Raw genomic sequence first — 18,315 nt, forward strand, 5'->3', positions numbered from 1 at the left:
ATTCAGAAGAAAATAGAAATATAAAAAATCCTTTGATGTTTTTACACACTCTATTAGGCATTTGCATAGATGCCACATAAAGCAGGATCAGTATTTCAGGACTGAGAAAATTAGATAATAAAGTGCTGGCTGAGAAAGAGATCAAGAACGCACTGGCTGCTCTCACTTTTGGCTCCATCAGGCCGATGATTGAATTATGTTTTGGGGGAGAAATAAGCTTGTGACAATATGGCAAATATAATACTTCTTATTAGAGCATAAAATATTCTTGGTCAGACTTAAGTTTAAACAATAAGCATTGGGAAGAATGAGCTCTGATTACCTATTTGACAGGATTAATAATGCAATCTGTATCTCTGAGGTAGATCCTGGTACCTAAATTTTATGTATGAAGTGTTCAACTATGGAGAAAGATAATTAATGAAGAGCTTTTTTCAGAGGTAGACAATTCCTATAGAGTGAGGAGTCTGCCTTCTCTGTCACCAAGAGTCTACTGGAGTTATTATATTTCTCACAATCTCACCTCTTCACGCTCACACACTCTTGTTTTGTCATTTGCAAATTCTCCAGAGTTAACCCTCAAATGCCATGTCCAAGTCTTCTCTGAGAAATTCTTTTTTCTCTTGCCCTGTCCACACAGCTCAGTTGGTTAGAGCAGCATCCTGGAGCACAGAGGTTGCCGGTTTGATCCCTGGTCAGGGCACACACAGGAACAGATTGATGTTCCTGTCTCTCTCTCCTTTCCTCTCTTGCTAAAATATATTAATTAAAAAAAAAAAAATCCCTTTTCTCTCTTGATTGATTTCTGCAGCTCAGACTCCTATCTCCTTGAAAACTGCTTCTGGCTTGGAAATGTAGCCTTAGGAAAGAGTTTGTCTCTGCCCTCCCTGGTTTTCCACTTGATCCTCAGTTACTTCCTCTGCTGCCCCCTCCCCCACTTTCCCCACAACCAATACCTTTCCTAAGTACAATAGAGTACTGTGGTTAGGTACGTGTGCTCTGGAGAGCATGTTTGCATCCTGGTTCAAGCACCTTGGATCTCTGTAAGTTACTTACTCTCTTGGTCTCAGCTTTCCCATCTGTAAAATGGGGATAATAAAATAGCACCTACCTCATAGTACTGTTGTTACATGATTTAGATAAAATAATATAGGTGGCATTCTCAGCATACTCCTAATGCACAGTATGTGCTCAATAAGTGTTAGCTATATTACTCAGCATTCATAAACTGTTAGCAAAGCCATGAATTTGTACTGTTCACAGTAAAAAAGAATAATTTATTAGCTTAAGAACGGCACTGATGTGTGACATTACTGCTATAAAACACTGTAATTTTTTTTACTATAACCGTGAAGTAACATGCACTAATACCTGTGATATGACAGCATAAAACTTAACTTTAAAAGTGATATATTACTGTTTTCTGAGAGGTAACACCCAGCTTTAAAAAGAATGCCTTAGCCCTGGCCGGTTGGCTCAGTGGTAAAGCGTCGGGCCTGGCGTGTGGGGGACCCGGGTTCGATTCCCGGCCAGGGCACATAGGAGAAGCGCCCATTTGCTTCTCCACCCCCCCCCTTCCTCTCTGTCTCTCTCTTCCCCTCCTGCAGCCAAGGCTCCATTGGAGCAAAGATGGCCCGGGCGCTGGGGATGGCTCCTTGGCCTCTGCCCCAGGCGCTAGAGTGGCTCTGGTCATGGCAGAGCAACACCCCGGAGGGGCAGAGCATCGCCCCCTGGTGGGCAGAGCATCGCCCCTGGTGGGCGTGCCGGGTGGATCCCGGTCGGGCGCATGCGGGAGTCTGTCTCTCCCCGTTTCCAGCTTCAGGAAAAAAAAAAAAAAAAAAAAAAAAAAAAAAATATATATATATATATATATATATATATATATATATATATATATATATAAAAGAATGCCTTGTGCTATAAATTCTATATGCAGTCCTTCATTTACTCTTTAATCCTATGTTGACTTGTTTGATACAACCATTACTGCTATTTTTTAGTTGCTTGCTAAAACATTGACCTGATTTTGCCAAAACCACCTTGCAGTTGTTCCATTTGTTACAAGAGGCTGGTTGTTACTTTCATGATCCGGTGGGTGGAGGGGGAACATGCTGACATACCCGTTTTCCTCTCCCAGCATCTAACAACTACGATCAGGATTGCCTTTCCATAAAGATGAGGCTTATTTTTAAATTGAAAAGAATCTGGCCTCTTTTCTGGTTCTTTCCATTTTATAATCATTAATGTTGATTATCATACTCCTCTGCTCTTTCCAAAAATATATGTTGGTCATTACCTTTTTCAGAATATTTAAGGTTTTTCAATGTTTTTTGGCTATTTTTAAATAAATTGACCTTTTCAAATCACTCATTATGAGAAAATAGAATTATCTTTTTGATGCTTCGCTGCATTCTGACTATATTAAATCCCTAACTAAAAAACCCACAATTACATTTGGCAGAATATATTCTTTATAAATGCCTTAAAGCTGCTTTTGCTCAAAATTGCTATAGACGTTTCATTTCTCATCACACATCCCATTACTTCGTCAGGGCTGAACTTACTGACCCTGACCAACCAGAACAATTCCAGAACTCTTCTCTCCTATAGAACTCTTGCCAAAAATAGGGTCAGAAATAAGAGTTTCTAAGGAAGACAATGGGGTATATAGGTAGTATAACAGAAGTTTTACTGGATTGTAGGTTTTTTTGTTTGTTTTTTTGCAAGATAGAGAGAGGGGAAGACAGGGACAGACAAGAAAGGAGAGAGATGAGAAGCATCAACTCATAGTTGTGGCACTTCAGTTGCTCATTGACTGCTTTCTCATATGTGCCTTGACCGAGGATGGGGGGCTCCATCCAAGCCAGTGACCTCTTGCTCAAGCCAGTGACCCTGGGCTCAAGCTAGAGACATTGGGTTCAAGCCAGTAATCATAGGATCATGTTTGTGATCCCACACTCAAGCCGCAACCTGCACTCAATCTGGGGATCCTGCACTCCGACCTCAGGGTTTCGAACCTGGGTCCTCAGCATCCCAGGCCGACATTCTGTCCACTGAGCCACTGCCTGGTCAGGCTGGATTGTATTTTTATCAGCAAATCCTAGGAAAAGAAAGCTCAATAACACTGGACTTATATTGCTAAACACCTTAGTTTTTATATACTATGTGCAATAATTAAAATCCTTACGCCCTGCCCTGGCTGGATACCTCAGCTGGTTCGAGCATTGTACCGAAGTGCAGAGGTTGCTGGTTTGACCCTCAGTCAGCGCACATACAGAAAAATGTTCCTGTTTCTCTCTCTCCCTCCCTTTCTCTCTTGCTAAAATCAATAAACAAAAATTTAAAAAATTTTAAATCCTCATGCCTTGTGAATGGCAGATATGATTATGTGTCCTTAAGCTCTGCAGACAGTAATTAACTAAACAAGCAAGTGAGGCAGAGTTTAATATGTTGACATTTCTTAGAATATGTTATTAAGAGACTGTTTCCATGTTTTTATTATGGAATCATACTCACTTTAAACACATCAGGGTACTTCTCTGAGAGATTGATAGTCTTACTGTTTTAGGAACTAAATAGATGCACCAATTTTTATTATTTATTTATTTAATTTATTCATTTTAGAGAGGAGAGAGAGAGACAGAGAGAGAAGGGGGGGAGCAGCTGGAAGCATCAACTCCCATATGTGCCTTGATCAGGCAAGCCCAGGGCTTCGAACCGAATGCGACCTCAGCATTTCTAGGTCGATGCTTTATCCACTGCGCCACCACAGGTCAGGCTGATGCACCAATTTTTAGAACATTATTGAGCAAGTCTTAAATGTTCTAAAACTTGGCAGAAAAATAACTTCCTGGTATTCCATCCATTGCTGTTGTGCTAGAATTGGTGAATATGCCCCCCCAAATGAAGATCAATTATAGGCCATTATGCTTTGAGGTATGTATACTTATCATTCAACTTCCTCAAATAAAGTGACCATGATTTACCTCCTCAAGATGTAGTTATTAAGAAACACACCATTTAATGAGCCCATGAAAATAAGACTAAAAAGCCACTTTATGTGGCAAAAGCTATGCTACCTACTCCTTCAGAGCAGCAGCCCCAACAACACAAAGTCTTGAACTCAAGCTGATAATGGGACTATAAGCACAGTGACTCATTCCATATCCCTTAACAGTTCTTTTTTTCTTTTTAATTGAATTTATTGGGGTGACACTGGTTAGAAAAATTATACTGGTTTCAGGTGTACCATTCTACTACACATCTGTACATGGTCCCTTAACAGTTCTTCAAAATCCCATGTGGAATAACTGGTGGTGGTTACATGAAGCTACACATGATAAAACTGCATGGAACACACACACAGGCTTGGAGTTCTTATAACCCTCATGAAACCTGAGTAAACCCTGGGGAGAACACCAGTGTCAATCTCTGGGTTTTGATACATAACTCTATTTATATGTTAACACAGGACAGGCTGAGTGAAAAATACATGAGGATGTCCCTGTACATTTTTTGCAACTTCTTATAAATCTATAACTATGTCAAAATAAAAAAGAAAAATAAAACCAAACAAAAAAACTCAACTCATGTGGAATCACCATCTTTGAGAGCTCTATTGAAGGAATGATGTCCCCTAAAGAAGAAGCAAATAAAAGCTCACACAACCACAGATTAGAATGCTTCCATACGGACACTTGATATATAATTATTTTAAATAACAAAGCTATTTTAATAAGGTACAGTCTAGCTTCTTGATTAAATAGCAGTTTACATTGTGTTAGGGTTTGGTTTTGTTCTGTCCTGAGAACACACAATCAGAACTATCAGACAGCTCAGCTTTCCTGGAACTCAGAAGTCAGAAAATAATCTGTCTGCCTGCCCATGCACTTCTCCCATCTACAACCTGCTTCACAAATCCAATTTCTGCTCTAAGCTTTTAAATGTAAATAAAATTGGATCACAACTAAGTTCTATCTGTTGTTAGGAAGCTTCACCAGAACTGCAAATATCTTAGTTTCTTTTCAGGCCCAGGGGCATATACATACGTTTAGATTAGAAGACATTTAAAACATTGGCTTTATGTGCTCCCAGTAAGCCAGATTTTCCTTGGGCCTAGCTGTTCCTTGGCTTGTAGCACCTTTGGAAACTGCATTAACTCTTTGAGGCTCGGTGGATTTCATTTTGTCCTTAGGAATTTATTATTGACAAGTACCTCCTAACACCATCATCACCTTCCACACCTGCAAAGTTACTAACAGACCAGGGCCTTTGGAAATTGTGATTAAGGAGCCTATCTTCAGATAGAGATGAAATACAACAACCCCCCCCCCCCCACTTTGGCCTACTGGGTCTCAAATTTGGCTGCACATTTGAACTACCTGATAGGCTTTAGAAATGACCAATGCCTAAGTTCCACCTCTAGATTCTGATTTAATTGCTGTAAGGGGTAGCTTGAGCTTCAGTTTTAACAGATCCCCGGGTAATTCTTATGTGCAAAGTTTGATAACTAATGCTCTAGCACATAACTCTTCACATGGACCACTTATTTCATCATTATCCCAAACATGCATACATAAAGAAGAAAGTAATCATATATTTGAGTATATGTATGGAATCTAAGCAATTTTTCGGTTAGGGCCTCTATTGCCAACACCCTTCCCTGACAATAAAATTTGGGAATGCCTTTCAGATCTTGTAGAGGCCTCATTGACACTCAGATTCAAATCTAGTGAAAGCATAAGGCTCATATGAAAAACAGAAAATCCTCAAAGTATGTGTGTGTGCATATACACACACACAGAGAAAGTATGTATATATAATGTATATAGTAGTCTTTGTTTTTAAAGAGCTGTTTGGGTTCACAGAAAAATTGAGCAGAAGGTACAGAGATTCCCCATACACTCTCACATCTATACAAGCACAGCCTCCCCCGTTATCAACATCCCCACCAAAGTGGAACATTTGTTACCACTAATGAACCTGCACTGATACGTAGATCAGCGTCATCCAAAGTCTGCAGTCTTCATTAGGGTTTATACTTCTGGTGCTGTACATATTATGGGTTTGAAGAACAAGTGCATCATGACATGTATCCACCATTAAAGTACCATACAGAATCGCTTCACTGTCCTAAAAAGTCCCTTTACTCCTAGCAACCACTAATTTTGTCTCCATAATCCTTTTCCAGAATGTCATTCAATTGGAATCACATAGTGCGTAGCATTTTCAGCCCAGCTTCTGGCTTGATAGCTCACGTCTCCTTAGTGCTGAATAATATTCCATTGTTTAGATGTACCACATTTATCCATTCACCTTCTGAAGGCCATCTTGGCTGCTTCCAAATTTTAGCAATTCTGAATAGAAGTGCTGTAAACATCCATGTGCAGGTTATTCTGTGGCCATAGTTTTCAACTCCTTCAGGTAAATACTAATAAGTGTGATTGCTGAATTGTAGGTTAAGAGTATATTTACTTTTTCTTTTAATTTTATAAGTTTTATTGCAGACCTGCGCAGGGACTGCAGGCAACCCACGCAAGGGGTAGCACTGCAGCCTACTTTTTTTTTTTTAGGTGAGTGAAAGAGACAGAGGACGGATAGGGAGAGAGATGAGAAGCATCAACTCTTCAATGAAGCACCTTAGTTGTTCATTGATTGCTTTCTTACATGTGGGCTCCAGCAGAGCAAGTGACTCCTTGCTCAAGCCAGCAACCTTTGAACTCAAGCCAGAGATCTTGGGCTTCAAGCTAGTAACTTTGGGGTTATCTCTATGATTCCATGCTCAAGCCAGCAACCCTGCACTCAAGTTGGTGAGGCTGCGCTCAAGCCAGCAACCTCAGTGCTTCAAACCTGGGTCCTCAGCATCCCAAGCCAATGCTGTATCCACTGCGCCACTGCCTGGTCAAGCAAGTATGCTTACTTTTTTTTTTTTTTGTATTTTTCTGAAGCTGGAAACAGGGAGGCAGTCAGACAGACTCCTGCATACGCCCGACCGGGATCCACCAGGCACGCCCACCAGGGGGCGATGCTCTGCCCATCCGGGGCATCGCTCTGTCGTGACCAGAGCCACTCTAACGCCTGGGGCAGAGGCCAAGGAGCCATCCCCAGCACCCGGGCCATCTTTTGCTCCAATGGAGCCTCGGCTGTGGGAGGGGAAGAGAGAGACAGAGAGGAAGGAGAAGGGGAAGGGGAAGGGTGGAGAAGCAGATGGGCGCCTCTCCTGTGTGCCCTGGCCGGAAATAGAACCCAGGACTTCCACACGCCAGGCCGACGCTCTACCACTGAGCCAACCGGCCAGGGCCCAAGTATGCTTACTTCTAAAGAAACTGCCAAACTGTCTTCCAAAATGGTTGTATCGTATTGTACTCCTACCAGCAATGAACGAGAATTCCTGTTGCTGCACATCCTTTGTCAGCATTTGATGTTGTCAGTGTTCTGAATTTTGGCCATTCTAATAGGTGTGTAGTATCTCATTTGAATTTGTATTTCCCTGATGACATATAATGTGAGGCACTTTTCATATACTTATCTGTGATCTGTATATCTTCCTTGGTGAAGGGTCTGTTAAGATCTTTGACCTACCTGGCCTGTGGTGGTGCAGTGGATTGTTGACTTGGAATGCTGAAGACAACAGTTCGAAACCCTGGGCTTGTCAGGTCAAGGTACATATGACAAGCAATCAATGAACAACTATAGTGAAGCAACTGAGTTGATACTTCTTGTTCCACCTGCTGCCTCCTGCTCTCTCTGTAGAACCAATAAAAAAAATCTTTGGCCCATTTTAAAACTGGGTTATTTTCTTAACAAAAACTCAAATTGTTGAGATTAAAGAGTTCTTTATATATTCTGGTTAATGGTCATTTATCAGATATGTTTTGCAAGTATCTTTCTGTCTGTGGCCTTTTTATTCTCTTGACAATGTCTTTCACAGAAGAGAATTTTTAATTTGAATAAAGTCCAACTTAATAATTTTCATTTATGGGTTGTACCTCTAGCTATCTAAAAAGTCATTGACAAAAAAAAAAGGTCACTGACAAGCCCAAGGTCATCTAGATTTTCTCCTAAGTTATCTTCTAGGAATTTTTTAGTTTTGTGTTTTTACATTTAAATGTTTGACCCACCTGAGTTAATTTCTGTGAAGGGTATAAGGTCTGTGTATAGATCCACTTATTTGCATGTCGATGTTCAGTTGTTCCAGCACCATTTGTTGACAATACTATCTTTGCTCCATTGTATTGCCTTTGTTTTTTTGCCAAAACTCAATCGATATTTATGTGGGTCTATTTTGGGCTCTCAACTTTGTTTCATTAATTTATGTCTATTCTTTTGCCAGTACCACACTGTCTTGATTACTGGAGCTTTATAATAAGTCTTGATGTCAGGTAGTGTCAAGTCTTTCATTTTGGTTCTTCTCCTTTAACACTGTGTTGCCTGTTCTGTGCCTTTTGCCTCTCTATATATTAATAAATGTTAGAATCAGTTTGTCGATACACACACACACACACACACACACACACAACTTGCTGGGATTTTGATTTGGATTGCATTGAATCTATAGACCAATTTGGGAAGAATTAATATTTTGACAGTATGTTAGCTGTAGGGTTTTTGTAGATATTCTTTATCAAGTTAAAAAAAAGTTCCCCTCTATTTCTATTTTACTAAGGGTTTGTTTTTTAATCACAAATGGGTACTGGATTTTGCCAAATGCTGCTTCTACCTTTATGATCAAGTGATTTTTCTTCTAATGGAATGGGTTACATGAACTGATTTTTGAATGTTGAACCAGCCCTGCACACCTGGATAAACCCCACTTGGTTGTGGTGTATAATTCTTTTTATACATTGTTAAATTCGATTTGCTAATACTTTGTTGAGAATTTTTGCATTTATGTTCATGAGAGATTTGTAGTCCATAGTCTTTTCTTGTAATGTCTTTGATTTTGATATTAGGGTAATGCTGGTCTCATACTAGGAAGTATTTGCTCTACTACTATCTTCTGAAAGAGATGAATCACAGACAACCGGTAGAATTTCTTCCTTAAGTATTTGGTAGAATCCATCTGGGCCTGTTGTTCTCTCTTTTGGAAGGTTAATAATTATTGATTCAGTTTCTTCAAGTTGTCTATTTTTTCTTGTGTGTTTGGCAGAGATATCTGTTAAGAAATTGGTCTACTTCAAACAGGTTATCATATTTCTGAGCAAAGAGTTCTTCATGGCATTCTTTTGTTATCCTTTTAATATGCACGGGACCTACACCTTCTTTCACTTCTGATATTAATAATTTGTGTAAAGAAAATCCTTTAAAAAGGTTCATTTAACTAGATGAACTAGATCCTCTCAAGAGAAGTGGGTAATCCAGGATTCACTAAATTAACATTTTCTTGACAAGCATAGGTACAGTATCAAAACCTCTATTTTCCACAATTACTCAAAGTAGTATTAGAGATGCATAATTTGAAAAAATATTTCGCAGTGCCTGTGGGTCCAGCTGTCACAATTCCAAAGGGAGCAGAGAGACCTAAAAGAAAGAACTTCATGATTGAAGTTGGCAATTTAATTTCTCTATCACTAAAACATAAAACCTATTTCCAAAAGCTTATTAGTTTGAACTATGGCTACTACTTAGAACCTAGTTGGCTTATCCATATCGATTCCAAATTGATTTAAAGGGCAGGGTTCAAATGAAAGCAGCACATAAAATTAGAATTGTAAAAAACAATAATTCTTTATACCTTGGACATTAGGACTCTCTCTTGAACACGCAGATAATTATTAGGAGGACATAAAGTTTCCCTATGGCCCAGTAATACAATTTTTCTGTATTTTCCCCAGAAAACTTGAAACTATGCCTAAAAGAAACATTTACAAGGATGTTCAATGCAACATTGTTATGACAGTGGAAAATTATCACAAATAAGGAAAAAGTAATCTAGATTATATATATAGCATAGAATATATATACATATGTGTATATGTATACATATATACACCTATGTATGTATGTATCTACACACACACAGACATAGATCTGCAGACTGCGTAAAGAATATCACTCATGTAAAAAATAAAACTGTATCTTTATAGGTACAAGTCATAAATGCATAGAAAAAGGTTTGGAAAGCCACATTCCAAAATGGTAACAGCAATTACTTCTAAGATTTTAAAGTGTCTGCTACTCAATTTGGGGGGGATGGGGAATGGGAAGGAAGGTTAATGTTATTTGTAGTATTTTAATTTTTTAAAATAAGGAGAATAAGGACCCTGGCTGGATGGCTCAGGGGATCAAGTGTTGTTTGAGCGTACCAAGGTTGCAGTTCGATCCCCAGTCAGGGCACATAAGAGAAGCGATTAGTAAATGCACGACTAAATAGAACTAAGTAGAATAAGTTGATGCTTCGCACTCTCTTTCTCAAATTAATGGGGAAATCAATAAGAAGAATGAATTCATATTGTATGGCTGAAATGAATTTGAAAAAGGTAATGCCCAAAAACATACTTTAAGAAACCAAACATAGGCCTTGGCCGGTTGGCTCAGCGGTAGAGCGTCGGCCTGGCATGCAGGAGTCCCGGGTTCGAATCCCGGCCAGGGCACACAGGAGAAGCGGCCATCTGCTTCTCCACCCCTCCCCCTCTCCTTCCTCTCTGTCTCTCTCTTCCCCTCTCACAGCCGAGGCTCCATTGGAGCAAAGATGGCCCGGGCGCTGGGGATGGCTCTGTGGCCTCTGCCTCAGGCGCTAGAATGGCTCTGGATGCAACAGAGCAACGCCCCAGAGGGGCAGAATATCGCCCCTGGTGGGCATGCCAGGTGGATCCCGGTCGGGCGCATGCGGGAGTCTGTCTGACTGCCTCCCCGTTTCAAGCTTCGGAAAAATGGAAAAAACAAAACAAAACCAAACATAGCAAAAGTACACCCACTTTGACATAGGCACCAACAAAGAAGCTTAAATGACACACATCCTATTTTGCTAGTGGAAATTAGGAGAAAGCAATGGAGAGTCAAGAGTGGAATATTCTGATCTAATTCACATCCAGGTGTAGCTGCTCAGGTGCTCTACTTTATCAGAGGGAGTTCTTGCTGTCTTCTTTCTCTGGATTAAGTGTGAGATGTGTGACTACTATACCTGAGCACACACAAGGTGCTGTGTCTTGATAAACAGAGACACTGAAAAGATGTCACCCAAAGAGGGGGTAATATACATGCTTCCATGTGAAAGAAAGCAATGGACAAAAATAAACCCATTGCAAATTCAACATCAGTATATTATACGTTTTGCCATCTGGCTGAGAGAAAACAGAATTGCTCATTCCAAGGTATCAGTTAAAAGAAACTAGCCAAAAATATTTCTATACACTTGATATAACCCCTTGTTTCCTCTCCTGTATTTTCTTTGCAGTACCTTTCAGAATTGTTGCCATTCTTCACGGTATATGCCATAGTCCCAAAATGATGTCCTGTAAGTACTATGTGGCCTTCATAAGTGGTCTTGCCTCTACAGTATTGTCCCCACAGTATTTTGAAAAGACTATTTCACACAACAATCCAGATTTCCACTTTATCTTCATCGGGTAACACTGGGTCTACCTTGCTTCATGGCAACCATTGGCTGGAGAGCTCTCCCTGAGACTGGACAAGCACTCTGCATCCCCCCCAACACCCCCATGCCCTATTGTACCCCAACACTGAGGCTGAGAGTCAGCTGCCATATCCTTCTGCTTCTGCTGTTGTTTTTCTCATAGTATTGTAGTTAGAAAGTTGATACTTGTACTTATATCTCTCTACCCAAAGCAGGAAAACTAAAGATACAGTTTGTCAAATATTTCCAGGAGAAGGAGAGAGAAGGTAGTTTTTCCATGCTAATGAAGACTATTCCTGCATGTCTAATTTGAAAGCAAAGTACACTTCTGATGAAAGAATATAACATGTTGTCATAAAACTATTGGCTAATTCTCTCAATTATATCTTCCTTCCATAGCAGGCAGGAATTGGTGACGCCTAGTTTATATAGTTATGGACATGCCACCCACCAGAAGAGAGGAAGGCAGTGAAAAAGCAAACACAAGAATTGGGAATTTTGTGAGCTGCACATATATTAACCTATATGACATTTTATATTTCAATTTACTACATCATCACTTCTAAATAAGCTTGTCGAACATCAAATGTATGTGGCAAGTATTGCATATCAGGTGTTACAAGGATTGAAGGTGAGTAAAATAGTTCTTACCCTCAAGAGCTTGCATTTAGAGTGGGAAGGGATGAGGAAGAAAGAAGAGATGGGTATATAAGTTAAAGGCCAATTAAGACCACAGGACCTGTAAGAACTAGAAAGAGGGAGCAAGACAGGAAAATCAGGAATAGCTTCAGGGAGAAGATGTGGGAGCTGGGCCTTAAGACAGTTAAAATTTCTAAAGGATGAGATAGCAAGGTGGCAGTAAAACAGGAAGTTGTAGGGAGTGTGAGGAAACAGGATGTCATGCAGCGCACCTGCAGTGGAGTGGATGTGGTAAGAAGCGTGAATGAGGAAGATGGAGAAGTAGTCGACAGACTTCACTACCAAGCCGACGAATTTGTCCTGAATAAAGTAGGTAATGGGAACTTCTATGTGAAGTAGGTAAGGTGCTTGTCACTGGCTAAGCAAGTAGGCTAGTTACATTACATAAGACATCACAAATTACAGAAAACAAAAAATTACTTACAAAAGCAAGACATGAATGATCTTCTCTAAGATATCTCCAAACTCTTCTCTAAATATTAAGAATTTCAAACAGCTGTCAAGGCTGAAATGCCAAGCAGGATGCACTGGCCAAAACGCTGACAAAAAAGCAACAAACCAAACAACAAAAATGTTTCTGGTGCTGAAATACTAACCATCTCTCTCTCTCTCTCTCTCTCACACACACACACACACACACACACAAAATCCAGATCTCTTACTTTTCTTGACATGCCAGAAAATCTGGCAACACAACACCCACATCCCCACATGGTTACAATCTGCTGTGGCTAAGCAGGTGGTGATCCCCTTGTTCTCCAGTGCCAGTCTCCACCCTTTGCTTCATTTGTTACCTTTCCAGCTCTGAATGTGTGTGTGACCACTGCCATACACATAGGAGATACTCTATTTATACATTCTGCAGATATATGAGTAATGCACTGAGCTAGATGCTGTGAAAGAAATAAACATTAGACATACCTATTCAAGAAACAGGAACCCACTGTCAGAAAATATATATCTGAGAGTGAGATTTCAAGTTACAGTGGAAGAGGCCCTGGCCAGTAGCTCAGTGGATAGAGCATCGTTCTGGCGTATGAATGTCCTGGGTTCAATTCCCAGTCAGGACACACAGAAATGACCATCTGCTTCTCTAATCCCCCTTCCACCCTTCTCTTCTTCTTCCCCTCCCTCAGCCAGTGGCTCAATTGGTTCGAGCGTGGCCCTGGGCGCTGAAGATAGCTGGGTTGGTCTGAGCACATCAGCCTCAGGTGCTAAAAATAGATCAGTACTCAAGCATTGGTTGAAGAACGGGGTTGCCGGGTGGATCCTGGCCAGGGCCCATGTGAGAAGGAGTTTGTCTCACTATCCCCATCTTCTCACTTAAATAAAAGTTACAGTGGAAGACATTATTTCAGTTCTTCAATATCATAGGACAGGGATCTGTAATTTAGATCTACATTGTCAAAAATAAAAATGCGAATGTTTAGTGGTAAGTTCAAGCTTCATAAGTAGAAGTCTCAAAAGTCAAGTCTTCTTACATAGTAAACCATTAAATCTGCAGGGTCTTTGTAGGATCACCAGTGCAAGGTCCTACTGGCAGGCAGAGATCTGTCCACAACTGTAGAAGCTCAGCCCTAGTCACGAGGATGCTCCTTGACTATGGGCTGATGTGAGAGCAATGGAGCCTGAGAACTGAGGTCGGTTCAGTAACTGAGGTGCAGGTGCATACATAGCCTGGTACAGAGACCAGTCTTTTAATCAAGTGTGACCAGAGAGCTACCAGTCCTGGCCACCTGGCCCTCTAAGATACACTGTGGCTCTTGCTTTGTCAGAATCCTATCATGCAGCCTTTACCAGGAAAGATCTGCCTTTGCCATTTCACTACTGTCATCTCTCTTAAATAGTACACTGCTATTCTGTGCTATTCTGTGCTGGTTCTTAAGCAACTGTTGCTGTCTGAGGATGTCTATGTAAAGGATGCCATCAATTGGGTTCCTTCACTGTTATAAATTAAGCAAGTATAGGAAGTAGCAGAGTGATGACATTATATGAAATTCACAATTTATAAGAGAAAAAGACAGCATGAATACCTATATTAGAGAGCTGGTAAGTTAACTTACAGTTGACATAAAATAACATATTCTGCAGCCATAAAACAGGATCAGATGGAATGCTACTGAGCAATAAAAAGGAACAATTGATACATATAACTTGAATGAAAATCAAGGGAATTATGCTGAGAGAAAAGCCAAAAAGCCAGTTCCAAAAGGTTATGATTAACTACATGATTTCATTTTATAACATTCTTTAAATTATAAAATTATAGAAATGGAGAACATATTACTAGTTATCAAGGGTTAGAGATGGGAGCGGGGAGTGGGAGGAAGTTGGCCATAGATGCAGAAACCTACATGTGATAAAACTATAGAAAATAGAAATACAGATGAAGCAACTGGTAAATTTTTTCAGTGAAACTCCTTAAAATAAGAAGATAACTGGAAAAATTAGTAAGAGGGTGGAAAGAAAAAAGGGGGCAAGGGGTTGTAAAGAGAGAAATGAGAAAGGTAATATTCTATAAATGATCTGAATGACCTCTAAGACATACTATTAAAAAGAGAAAAACATCACCACCAAGATGACAACCTGTTGCTTGTCCAGTCCTAGACACCTAGTATTACCAAAATACCTGCAACTTGCATTGTTAGGATACGCTACTTAACAAAACGCTAAGGAGCCTCCAAAGTAAGAAAACCTAGGTTGAAATTTTTAGTCAAGTCAATTCAGAACTCAGGCTTGGTCTCCAGATGAGATGGCACTTACATTGGTTTTCCCAATCAACAACAGAATTTTTTCACTAGGGAAATAAATCTGCCTAGAAGATGTAAGGCTGAATCTTTGTCAATGAATTTCTGAATCAAATTCAAACTTCTTGAAAATTATGTGAATCAAATAAATGTCAACAGACTACTGTGTACTATTGAGAGCTTTTGATCTGTTATCAGTTACAACATATTTTGACTATGCCAACTCAGCCTTAAATAAATGATTCCGAAATAGAAATGTCTCTGTATCTCATCTACCAAGTTACTTGCACAGGGAGTTTACAAGGAGAATTAAATCATTGAAGTAAGAGGTTTTGCATTTAGTTTAAAAGATCTGAAATGTTAATGTTATCAGGAACTTGTCTATCTCCAAATAAGACTATTTTATATTAAGATAGGCCACCACAAGAGTTTTAAGTAAACTTAATATGATTAAAATATAATTTTTAAAACAGGTACCAAGAAACTTTCTGAGACAATAAGTAAAACAATAAAATAATAGTAAAATGCTAACAAATAAATAAAGCTCAAGTTTAGTCCTCTGTATTACAAGGATTTTTTTTTTATTTTTATTTAATTTATTGTGTTTTCATAGATTCTTGTGTTGCCCCGATTAAGAACTTTCTTAATAAACTTAAAATACCTGTGCTATCAAGGCATTTTCTACCTACAACAAACTTCTCCAAGAGATTCTTGGACTTTCTATTCTATTCTGCTTCTTGTGATAATGCCAATTCAAGAATTTCTTAACAGTCTCATATAGAACTAGCGAAGTCAAGTATCAAATGATAGTCTCTAAATCATTCCTTTTGGTGCCTTAATCTTTTTCTCATTAATCTCCTTTCATTGAGATTATTTTCTATACCAGTTCTTAACATACTATGTTCATCTATTAAGGACATTTTAATCCGTATCTTCCAAAAATTGGCAGAGGCCATTTCTGACTCTGTTCACTCTTCCCTGGCCCCTCTTGACATGAGTCCACAGACAAAAAGCCATGGCTGCAAGGCAAAAACATGATGGATTAAAAATGATTATGAAGACTAAGAGTAAAACATTCTCTATAGAAACATGCATGCCTTCATTTTATTACGAACTAGAGAACACCTTCTGTGGATTTTTTTACAAACAATAATTCTGTTGGTTATCTTGTGACTTACCTTCCCCAAACACAATAGAGGCAGCTGAGAAAGATCAGTACAGACAATTGTGCTGTCGACCAAAAAGCAACCAAAGTAGCTTGTTAAATACTACAAATAGTGGGAGCTATTTAATGTAGCAAACTGTACATTCAATATTGAATTGTTAATGAAGTTAAAGCCTTTTACATGCAAACATTCAGAATTTCAGGGAGGATAAAAGTACTGAAAGTTATCAGGAGTTCCTATTAAATTAGTTTTCAGTACTGGCCCTGGCCGGTTGGCTCAGCGGTAGAGCGTCGGCCTGGCGTGCGGGGGACCCGGGTTCGATTCCCGGCCAGGGCACATAGGAGAAGCGCCCATTTGCTTCTCCACCCCCACCCCCTCCTTCCTCTCTGTCTCTCTCTTCCCCTCCCGCAGCCGAGGCTCCATTGGAGCAAGGATGGCCCGGGCGCTGGGGATGGCTCCTTGGCCTCTGCCCCAGGCGCTAGAGTGGCTCTGGTCGTGGCAGAGTGACGCCCCGGAGGGGCAGAGCATCGCCCCCTGGTGGGCAGAGCGTTGCCCACCAGGGGTGTGCCGGGTGGATCCCGGTCGGGCGCATGCGGGAGTCTGTCTGTCTCTCCCCATTTCCAGCTTCAGAAAAGAAAAAAAAAAAAATTAGTTTTCAGTACTATAATTTCAAGTTCTTGAACTCAAAGTGATATATTCAAATACTAATAAATACTATCTCAATATGCATAGTCTTTAATGTAGGTCAGAAAACTAAAAGGTTTCTCTCTGTAGCCCGCAAGCTCAAAACATTCAAGCCCTTTTGTGAACAAAATGTACAAATTGCTGAGTTAGATTACAAAGTTGAAATGGTGTTTGAGGAAAAAGGCTCCTGTCTTCTCTCATGCTAGAAAATGACATATTTTTCCTTGCAGAATGAAAAAGGGAAAAGAGCTCCTTTTCTGTTTTTATACAAGCATGACATTTGGGTTTTAGCTGTGTATGTTCCCAGGCCCCACCTAGAGTTACCCACCAGAGAGGCAAGTCTGTGTGGAAGGCCCCGCTTTCCAACCATGAGCGATCTGGCAAGAACCCGAGAACCGGCAGGCGTACAGGCTGCCTGCCAGAGGCCTCTGCGCCGCCATGCCCCTTCCCGCAACTCTGATCAAACAATCCGCCACTCAAGTTCAGCCGTAAGGCAATCAACTCCTGGGTTCCACGGGATACATCAGTTTTGTCTACAAGGTGTCAAAGTCAAAGCCGGGAAAATCCAAACATAACGGTATCAAGGGAGAAAGTAAAAAGAGGAAGGACAGAAGAAACGGAGGAAGAGAGAGAGAGGATCAAAAAAAATAAAATAATAAAATATGTTACAGGACAGATATGCTCCAGGGAATATTTGAAATTGTCTGTACTAGTCTTTAACATACAAAGATAAAGAAACTAGCAAAAATACCAGCAATAAAACAAAGACAAGTGTTTTGAACATCACTGAGCCTGAGTTAAAACATGAGCCACAGATCATTGAGCTATTATATTATGTTCAATGGAAAAGATTTTTGGGATGTTTGGCTAGCATGTATTTAAGGCATACCATATTAAAAAAGCAGTAAAAATAAAATTAATGAAACAAGAGAAAGGGGCCCGTGTTGTATAGCCCATGAATCTCATCGGCTTTATCATGAAAGTTTATTATTTTTAATCCTATGACAATCAGCTACCAGTTACATACAGTAAAAAACAAAAACAGCCACAAAGCAATGACGATAGAGAGTCCGTGACGTTGTACAGTGGAGGATACATCTTCTGCTGGAACCCTCCAGTAACTCCCCACCTGCTTTCAGCAGTTAAGCTATCACTCCCACCCTCCCCAAAATAGTTTTAAAAAAAAATTAATGTCTTGCTTAGGTACAGCAAGATTCTAATACCTCTTGGGGACACTGGAGAACTTTAAAAAACTAAAGCAGTAGAAACAAAACAAAAACTGAAACGTGGAAGTAAGGTGACACACAACGGAGCTCCGTGAGGCCTTGGCTTCAGGTCACCTCAAAGCGAACCATCTGGAAAGAAAAGAAAAGACTGTTATGCCAGGAAAGACCAGGAAGAACATTCAGTAGACCTTACTATCTTATTACTCCAATCCGCAAAT

The 18,315-nt window shown here is 40.0% G+C and overlaps 1 protein-coding gene across 2 annotated transcripts in view; it reads right to left on the reverse strand.

Annotated features, from left to right (window-relative positions):
* Positions 1 to 17,836: 17,836 nt before the first annotated feature.
* YLPM1 (YLP motif containing 1) overlaps positions 17,837 to 18,315 on the reverse strand; it is a 78,315-nt gene continuing 77,836 nt past the window's right edge. For both annotated transcript variants that reach the window (XM_066344744.1, XM_066344743.1), the window contains one exon: positions 17,837 to 18,226. The gene's annotated coding sequence lies outside the window, so the exon portion shown is untranslated. The remainder of the gene's footprint in view (positions 18,227 to 18,315) is intronic.

The sequence above is a fragment of the Saccopteryx leptura genome, chromosome 6 (genome assembly GCF_036850995.1).
Source record: "Saccopteryx leptura isolate mSacLep1 chromosome 6, mSacLep1_pri_phased_curated, whole genome shotgun sequence".
Taxonomy (NCBI): domain Eukaryota; kingdom Metazoa; phylum Chordata; class Mammalia; order Chiroptera; family Emballonuridae; genus Saccopteryx; species Saccopteryx leptura.